Source organism: Uranotaenia lowii, chromosome 2, assembly GCF_029784155.1.
Source record: "Uranotaenia lowii strain MFRU-FL chromosome 2, ASM2978415v1, whole genome shotgun sequence".
In the NCBI taxonomy this organism is placed as follows: domain Eukaryota; kingdom Metazoa; phylum Arthropoda; class Insecta; order Diptera; family Culicidae; genus Uranotaenia; species Uranotaenia lowii.
The window spans coordinates 309,254,289-309,264,092 of NC_073692.1; the positions used below are offsets into that span (position 1 = coordinate 309,254,289).

Consider the following 9,804-nt stretch of genomic DNA (forward strand, 5'->3'; position numbering starts at 1 on the left):
ACCGAAGGAACACGTTTAAAGTCCTGTTTTTATTTTATTTATGTCACTACCTCTTCTTATTGAAATTAAAAACATTACAAAAAAGCAATCGTTATAATTTCATACAACGAATATAAATAAATCAGTGCGGTTGAGGTGCTACTGCTTTGTAAGGTTAGTCTACTTACAACAGTGATAAAAAGCTCAGTGACATAAGCAACGAAAACACTATTTGATTGCACCAATACTTAATGATTCAAAAGTCTTGAGGCCCAACGGATTGAGTCTTCTTTTGAGTATTGTACTATTCAACTTATAATGATAGATTTTTTTATCACTAATCACTAATCGTACTTCCACAGCCAGAACTTATGTCTGAGTCCCAAAGAATAATAAAAGTGTCTTATCATTCTTCTTGTCTTTGTTCATATTTTTAATTATTTTAACATAAAAACATTAAAATGATCAAAAACATGAATTGGTTGGGCCTACTATGGAGCAGAGAACGCAGAGACATCTGGAACACAGGAACAGGAAGAAACGTGGACCACCAGTACCATACGTTTCAATTGGGCAGTATCGTTGGAAGCATGCTAAGAAAAATGCTCCTTGATAAAGAAACCATACGTAATGGAAAGGAACTTCGCCAATCGCAAGGGCCATTCGAAAGGGGTTAGAAATGATTTATTTTGTACACAGAAATCCCAAAATCTCAGCACATATGTTAAACAAATTGACAAAATAAGTAAGGTAACTTTAAAATTCGAAGCTTAAATTTTTATTACTAACTGTTTCGGATTTCAGTGTACAATCATTTCTGGTCACCGACCAAGGTTAAAGCGCCTTTACTCGCTCTTGAAAATAAAAATTAGAAACGGAAAACATTAGTAGTACATAAAACCCTCCGAGGTCTGTTTAGAGCTCGAAAAGTTTTTCCAAAAAATTTAATCGATATAAAAATAGTCAAACAAATTACCTTTGAAAGTTCTCATAAGATAAAAAATTATACTAATTAGTGGATCGAAAACATTTAAATACGAACCTAGTTATCGAAGAAAATACTCATAATATATTCATACAAAATTGGACCCCGCATACTAAAATACCATGTCCAAAACAGTCCATACAATTCATCTACGGTTTCAGAAAAAGTGATTGTTTCTGTAAACGCTGATATTCTATTAAACTTTACTTCGACAACGATAAGGAGTAGGCGTGTGCTTCGTGACGGACGGACGAAAAAAATCGGGCTCTTAAAGTTTTTCTCGAAATTTGGATTTGTGGAAATGTGGATTTTCATCGAAATTGGCTCCAGTTTTGATTTAACTATTGAATTTCAAGCGTCTTTATATCAGATTACGTAAGTTGAGCCCAGTCTTAATGTTTTACATCAAGAAACAAACCCTGGTCGGTCATAAGCACTACTTGGTTCGACGTACGAACAGAGTTCGAGCGACAATGGATAGCAAGCAGGATTGATACCGGACGTTTTAAAAATCCGAACCATTCTCCACTACACTACAACTTACCGAAGCTAAGTATCTTTTGATTACTGTTTCATAACTTCCTATTCACTACACGGGAATATGTAGTTAATTTAAAATGCGGTTCCTAATCTTTTTCGCAAAGATTCCGATTATGGTACTGAGAAGTATGTTTTTTCTACCGCGTTCTTTAGAACAGTGGAATTATGAGCAAATTTTTAATTTTCATTAGAAAAATTGTAGTTCGACTATCTGAGCAAATTATAAGACCTTTTGGGTCTTTCTGATCATAATTTAGCAGTTTTGGTAGAGTTAAATTTCAAACAAACTAAAACATTGGTTACTCAAATAAGATTTGAAGATTGCGTGTTGATGTGAATTGTTCACCCGGGTATGTAGCACTCAATTCGAACTTTTGAAAGATAAATAACGATAAAAACTAAGTTTGTGTTTTAGGTTTAGGTAGTTTAGGTAGGAAGAAATTCCTGCATATTGATCCGTTATCTATTTTATTTTCGATGAAATCTTCATTTTCAGATTAAAATGCAATTATTTGCGTTTTAATCAACCATGATAGGAATTTATCTGAGGCACTCGCCAAAAATAAATATTTCTAACACAGTTCCACTATCCAAGGAAATTTAACTCTTGTAAAAAAACAGTGAATTGTGTTACGAAAATATAATGTTGCATAAATGTAAATATGAAAAAAAAATTGCTGTCGAAAATACCTCAAATAGAGTCTTGAAAAACTCGAAGAACTAACGTAAGATTTATTAGGAAATAATACGCGGTTTCTGAACCTAGATAGAATATTTTGTTCATATGTGAAAGAGAGTTTATTAGACTTAGATGAAGCTTTAGCAGCATTAGTATATAAGGTGAAATTTCGTAAAATATTATTTTAATCCTATAATTTTGAAACGTGGAACATCCACACAATTCACTGGTCAACAAATGAAGAACGAAGGAATTTAAAATTATATTAATTCTTGAAAAAGCGTATCAATAATTTCTACAATTATTGATTTATTAAATTTTAAAATTTAACCAGGATACATAGGAAATTTATCATAGAAAACTTTAATCGTTACACTAGTCAAAAGTGTCTCCTGATCATATCCTTTCATCCAACGCTCCAACCCAAATTTTTTTTGCTAGGATGCAGAGGTAACCTCGGTCCTAAAGCGCAACATTGTTCTTTCATCCCTTTCTCTCTTTTCCGATCTATCTATTGACTACTAGGACGTGGCCGGCGCCGTTATTGATGATTAAAGAGAGAGCATCAGTTTTGGGCATTGTGAATGTGCTGTCATTCCCAGACACCTTTCATTTGACCTTTGAACAAAATTGGTGGCCTCGGTCAATCACGGAGTAGCAACCATTGGCGATGTGGAATTCGTTCTACTGAGCCACGCCTGCGATCATGGTATTCGAAATGCATTTAATCAATAAAGAATTAAAATTGAACGGCATTGTTCATTATTGATTTATTACTAGGAAATTTTAATAAAGCATTTCGGGTTCAATGTTTAAAGGTGGATGTGAGTAGTCAATCAAGCTAAGCTAAGCTAAGCTAAACTTTACTTCGACAACGATAAGAACAAAACATTAACGTTCATGTGTAAAGGTGATGGTATCTGGAAAGGTGATAGAATGGTATGAACGATTTCCTGCAATTATTCTTTAATCGTAAAAATACTCTCAAACCTTTACTCAAACCGTCCATCCTTTCTGTCATACGCACTCAAAAAACGAACGAAACGCCGGTCAAAGATGCCAGATGGTTTTACACGGTAATCAGTACACATTTTAAAATTTCTTTTATATTCTGATAAGGAATCTAAATTTAGATGTCAGGAATCAAATAAATGTTAAATTATTCAAAATGAGACAAGACTCAGCTTTTAAAGCAACAAAAAAAAATGGAAGAAGTCAACTTTCTCAATTTTAATGTTTTTGATTTTTTTTTTTGGAAAATAATCACGGCATGGTTTATTACATGATGTTTATCGTATGCATACATCAATTTACGTGAACTAACTAGTCTATAGTCAAGAAATCTCTGGCATGCAGTTCATATCGAAAAGCACCATCATCATATCAACTGAAATAGTTTAATCACAAATTCGATTATATTTGAAATTTTTTTATGAAAATTAGGACAATTAAGGATATTTGAGAGACCAATTTTCAAAAATCAGTACAACTCAAAAGTTTTTGAAAAATCAGGACGGTCTCTCGAAAATCAGGACAAATCCAGATAAATCAGAACACTTGGCACCTCTGATGAAAACTGTTATGACAGCTAGCAGAAGAAGAAAAATAAGAAAAATAAATTAAAAAGTTGATTCTGGTGGTGAAATTCCTATTAACAGCAATTTCGCCAGATTCTTTTTTATAGTTTCACCATTTAGCTGCAGCAATTGACAAGATAGTCGGCGCACCGAAAGTTGGAGTTAGTAAAGAAAGCCCAATAACAGGCCAAAAAATGTAAATATTGCAGGTGAGTGGATCTGTATTTCTTTTTTTTTACTTGCTACTTAAGAAGTATCCCAATTTTTCATATTTCCAATTTCCTGTATGTGTATGACTGTTTTGTTCTATATTTCTTTCTAGTGTCGATGAATGCTGCTTTTATTATGCAGCTCGAGTTCCCCGACCGGGGGGACTTCCCTGGCCCTGCAGTGTGATTTTGGACCTCATTTTGCAATGTATTTGCCCTTTTAATTTACCATTGATGAGTGTTGCAAGCTGGATCAGAGGAAGGAGTGTGTGAAAAATATTTCCCGAATTCACAAAATGTAGGTGAAAATATTAAAATGAAATATATAGTGAAATTAAAATTGAATGACTTTTATGTTAAATACGAAAATTCCAAAAAATATTCCCTTTTGGTGCGTCCGCCATTAATGCGTACGGTTCCCATAACTTTCAGTATATCGTTGGAAGAACATTTTGTAGAATCGTATCATGACTATTACTGTAAATGTTCAGTTAAAAGCGTACTTCAAGAATAACAATTATGATTACTGTTCGAAGTTCTAAATATGTTTCCATAAGCGGTTTTGGGACGATATCTTAACTGTTTGTATTGAGGTTCTTCCATATAAATGTTTTAACAGTTTTTAACAGTTACATAACCTAACAACATATTTAAAATACAGTCAATTTGGAATTCACGATTCAAGCAATGTATTTTACAATTCCAATAATCGTCTGCTTAACTTTTATTTATGCCTCACCAAATCGTCGTGAGACTATTTCAGAAAACGTTCGGTTACAATTCGCATTTATGCGGGACATTTAAAAATAAGCGATGTTATGCGATTCATATCATTGGATCAATTTCAAAGTGTTTTTTTTACTGTCAACAAAAATTGTAAAAGTTCAAATTCAAATAATGTTCCAAAGAATTCAAAAATGTTTGATTAAAGTTAAGCTCCGGTAAATTCAACATGAAATTCATTTTATTTCATGTAAAAGCTTCATTATAAAAATGTTTTTAGATATGTTATGCTATTCCTTCATATTGATTTAATAAAAATGTTATGTAAGAATTTTCAACAAACTTTTTAGAAAAATTAACACAAAATTACCTAAGTATTAGAAAAAAAGTACACATATTCTTTAATGTTATCTAAAGTAAAAACAATTTAATTTGTACAGCTAGATTCGCAAGTGATAGCATAAAGAAACCACCTACCCCTAGCAATTGAATCCACCCCCGAACTAAGTGCAAAATCACGCCAGCCGTTGGCGAATTTTGAAAAATCAATGAGTGCTGCGATTAAACGCAAATGACTGTTGGTAATTGTAATTGAAAATATATAAATGAAATTTTTCATTCGAAGCAAAAGTCGATACTTCTTCACGTTTTTATTCTCAACTTTATACATGCCAGCTCATTTAGAAATCCAATAATAAATAGTTGGAACGAAAGAAAAATAATAAGGAACGTCCTCACCAGTTTTCTGCTAGTTTCCGCACTTGCTGCTGACTTCATTCGGTATCAAAAATTTTGTCACTTTTTATGAGCACATTTCTCAATAACTTTATCAATTAAACATGATTTCACTATCCTGCCTGAGCATATTATGTGGAAGAGATTTTGTTCAGCTTACGACAAACAGGAGCACCTTTTTCCTGTTCCTTTCAACTTTTATTCTCACTTGACATTCATAAGAGACCTGAACATATTTTTAATCATTCCCAATGTAGCACTAAAAATACCACTCTTTCACGTATCGATAAAAAGGATACAAAACTGTCCCGTTCTCTATCCCACCCAACTGCTTTTTCCATTTTCAACATTTCTGCACCATCAAAATTAAACTTTCCTCGTCAATCAAACTGTGCAAAAAAAATTCCCCGGAGCAACCGCACTGAGCACTATTCAAACAACAAGTGAGAAAAGGGATTTCTTATTTAGCACTTGATTTTTTCGGTTATAAGCAATGATTTCTTTGTTGTATCCTTTGAAACATTTCTAAATTGATAATTTGTTTGTAAAATCAAAACTTCTCCTCGAAACGGACAGAATAACGATAAAATTTAACGCAAAGACTTATAATGATAGATTTTTTTATTTAAATAAACTATTAGCTTGGATTGGATACAATTTATGTTAAAAAATATTCCCGCAACATCCCGCTTAATCGAAAACCCAAAACAAACACTTAAAGTGATAGATTATTCGGTCCATGGTTCGCTAGTTTCCACAAAAAAAACATAAAAAGCAAATACTAGCACTGACTAAGGTAAATCTTCTTAGAACGATGAAAATACGCATTCTTATTATCAGGCTTTGAGGCCAGGCTTTTGATGACATAAAATGATCTATTCCAAAACAGTCTGAGGTTATTGGATAGCAATACCTACCTGTTATTTTTAAATAATTGACTATCCTCATAGGGAACAAAACAAATGGTTGCATATTCATACAACAATCGAAATGCAACAAATCAAAATGGTCTCATTTATTACGACAAACTTCTCTTACTCAAAAATAAATAAATCCATCATGAGCGTGTAATCCATTTAGAGAAACGTCAAAAAAGGCTATGATCAAGCTCTCTTAAAACTCGAATAAAACTGTTTATTGAAATTGTTTTAGAACAACATTTTTCTAACTGGCTCAAAACAATTTTAAATGTCTTTAAAAACTGTTTTAAGATTTTCAATGTTAACTTGCCATGTTGATTGTGAAACGCAACCGCAATTACTGACGCCAAGTAATATTATAATACTAAAAACTAGACATTTTCAACAAATTTGACAATGTTTGGGGTACTTTTTGATGTGAAGGTAATGACTTTGAATGTAAAAAAATTGCATCATTTGAGCAAATTATTATGTTTCTTAAATTAGGTGGCATCCATAAGCTACGTAACGCTCTCTGGGAGGGCGGGGGGGTTAAGCTCGAGCGTTACAAGTTGTGACATAGGTGACATAGGGGGTGTGTGTATGGATGAAACCGACACTTGGTCATCCGACACGAGTGTGTACGCGGGCCAGTCAGTCAGTGAGCGAGCGTGAGCAGGGAAGCGAGCCACATTGTAGTGAGTGGCACATTGCGTAGTTTTGCCCGGCTAGGGCAGTCAAGTGGACCGACGGCATCGCTACGGAAGACTTGGCCAGTCTGCACATTTGGCGACCGTGACAGGTAATTTCTCGTGAACTTAATCAAACGAGTAATTATAAAATCGAATCAGAAAAGTAAACAAAAGCGATCAACGATTCACGTTGAACAAATTTTCAGCACAGTTGCTTAGAAATCAGACACTTTCTGAACCACCCATTGCAAAAAACTGCGGAAAAATGTATAGTTCTTAGTTTAAGATAAAAAGTAACACAGTCGGATAATTTTCGGAAGCTATTCCGTGTAAAGTGAAAAAAGAAAACATAGTGCGTTATGTGATAGATAACTAGTGTTTTAGCAAATGAGCAAAAAGTGTTTTATGAAATAGTGCCGAAATAAGAATGATAATGAAATAGTAAGCGAGTCGTAAGGACAGCATAGTTATTTATGTCCACAATTTCAAGCGGGTTAAGAGGACAGCTTGAAATTGGAAGGCGAGTTGAGAGGACAGCCTGAACTTATTGGGTAAAAAATCAAGCGAGTTGAGACGACAGCTTGGTGATCAAGCGGGTTGAGAGGACAGCTTGGGATGAATGTGAATAATGATGCAAGTCGAGACAATTACTTGGATACATTGTTTTGAATTCCAGTTGAATTGAAAGGATAACTCGAAAATTTAAAAATAAAAAAATGAGGATTGCAGGAGCAGTGTGACGAACTTAAGTGTTGCGAATCGTTAAAATAGCTTGGGAGCTTCATAGAACAACTTTAAATTGAAAAGCAAGAATGCTGTTTAAGATGACCAATACAATATGTCTTGATAGCGAGTCAATAAAGGTAAGTTACTTTTCATGCGAAGAAAGTGGGTATTCGGAACGAGAATTGAATTAAAAATTTCATAAAATGATTGAATCTCAAATAACATAAGCAAAAATTTGCCAAAATACAACCGATATTGGTTGATAATTTTTCCCTCTCGGAGTTTTTTAAACATGCGGTTAAAAAAACCCGGTTAAAAAAAATTATGGATTTCTCAATTCAAATCATTGTAACACAGAGTGTAAATGTGTAATCATTAGTAAATTTTATTACAGTTTTATAGATAACGCTAACCAAGTTGAAAGTTCATAAATCGTCAACAAAAATAATCAAAAAACGTAAACAATCGTTGGGAGACAAGACTTAAAATATTTTTAATAGATGTTTTTCTGGACACAACGATTTTTTTTAACTTAAAAATTTTTTTTGGACTTTTTGTGGCTGTTTGAAGTAAAAACTACGATTTTTCACGAAAAAATCCGCTATTTTTTATCTGTAAAATCTCCCCAAAGTATTCATATTCAGGTATTTCATATGTAGAAAATATGTTCCAAATTTGAAAAGAATCGGATAATTAGTTTTCAAATGACGATGTCCATGGACTTTAAAAATGTGCTTTCAAGAAAAACGCGTTTGAAGTTTCTGCTCTTGCTTTCTTTCAGTATTAGATAGGAGGATATAAAGGCCTATAATTTCTACAGTTTTGCTTCAATTGATTTGAAAATTTGACACAAAATTCTTGAAATGTTTTACAATAAGAAAATAAAAAAATAAAAAAAATCGATTTTTTGAAAGTGTTAGACCCTACCACCGAACCACCCCCCCCCCCCCCTTAAGACCATTGTGGCCCAATTAGCCTATGAAGTATGGTTTTCCTAAAATTTTCTTGAAATAATCTAGGCTTTCCCATAAATCCAACAAAGATTTCGAGATATTCGAAGTAACCATAAGCATTAAGCCCTAACCCTTAATCAGCATTAAATCAACATTTCTAATGCAAGTTAGCATTATATCAACATTCCTTATGCTTTTTAGTTTTAAATCAGCATTATTAATGCAAAGAAGAAAGTGGTTTGACCCGAACAGTACTTGAAGTACGGATTTTTTCACCCACACCTCATCAGCATCAAGAGTGGTCGAAATTGTAAAGGCACAATGAAAGATAAAGGCTGCTGCGGGATCCTCGGTTCGAGACTCATCAAAAGTAATTCATAATTCAATTATAATCACTTTTTATTTCATAGAACCCTTCATTCAGCAGGTTGATTGATGTTGTAGATAATGATTTTATTTTTTGAATTTTTGTTTCACATCAATCACGATCAATCAATTAAAAAAAATAAAAGGTGTTCTAAGTATGCATTGTTAATGCTTTCATACGGCTGGCGAAAAATAACGTTTTGATGATGCTTCAATTCAGCATTTGTAATGCTTATTGAAGGCAATAATTCAGAGTTATATATGGGAATAAAGTGTTGGGGTTATGTTTTAGTGCTTATGGTTACTTGGGATGTCAAATCTGGCCGAGATACCGGGCTTTATTCAAACTATTTGCTAAATCAAACAAAAACTCTAATTTCTATTTTAAAATTTCTATGACAATTTTAAAACAATTTCAATATGAACATAATTTTATGTTAACAGATGATCACCGCTGGATTATAATTTTAATTGAATGATTAACGGCATTTCGGTGAACTATACATTCAAACAGGATGAATATCAAATGAAAGTAATGAAGCGGCTTTGCTTCTTCTAGACAATAATACGGTGCGGGACAAATAGTCTTGTGCGGCAAGAATTTTTCTCAAAGAATGCTCTTGGCTCATTTTCAACACCTTTCATGCTTTCTTATCTAATCTATCCGTCTATAATTTTCATTACTTTCATTTGATATTCTTCCTGTTAGAATGTTTAGTTCACCAAAATGCCATTAATCAG

General features: G+C 33.1%; 1 long non-coding RNA gene across 1 annotated transcript; it reads left to right on the forward strand.

Moving 5' to 3' along the window:
- The first annotated feature begins 3,760 nt into the window (after nucleotides 1-3,760).
- LOC129741845 (uncharacterized) lies at nucleotides 3,761-4,309 on the forward strand. Its single transcript, XR_008736490.1, has 2 exons — nucleotides 3,761-3,969; nucleotides 4,083-4,309. It is a non-coding gene; the product is annotated as an uncharacterized LOC129741845 (long non-coding RNA).
- The last annotated feature ends 5,495 nt before the right edge of the window (nucleotides 4,310-9,804 follow it).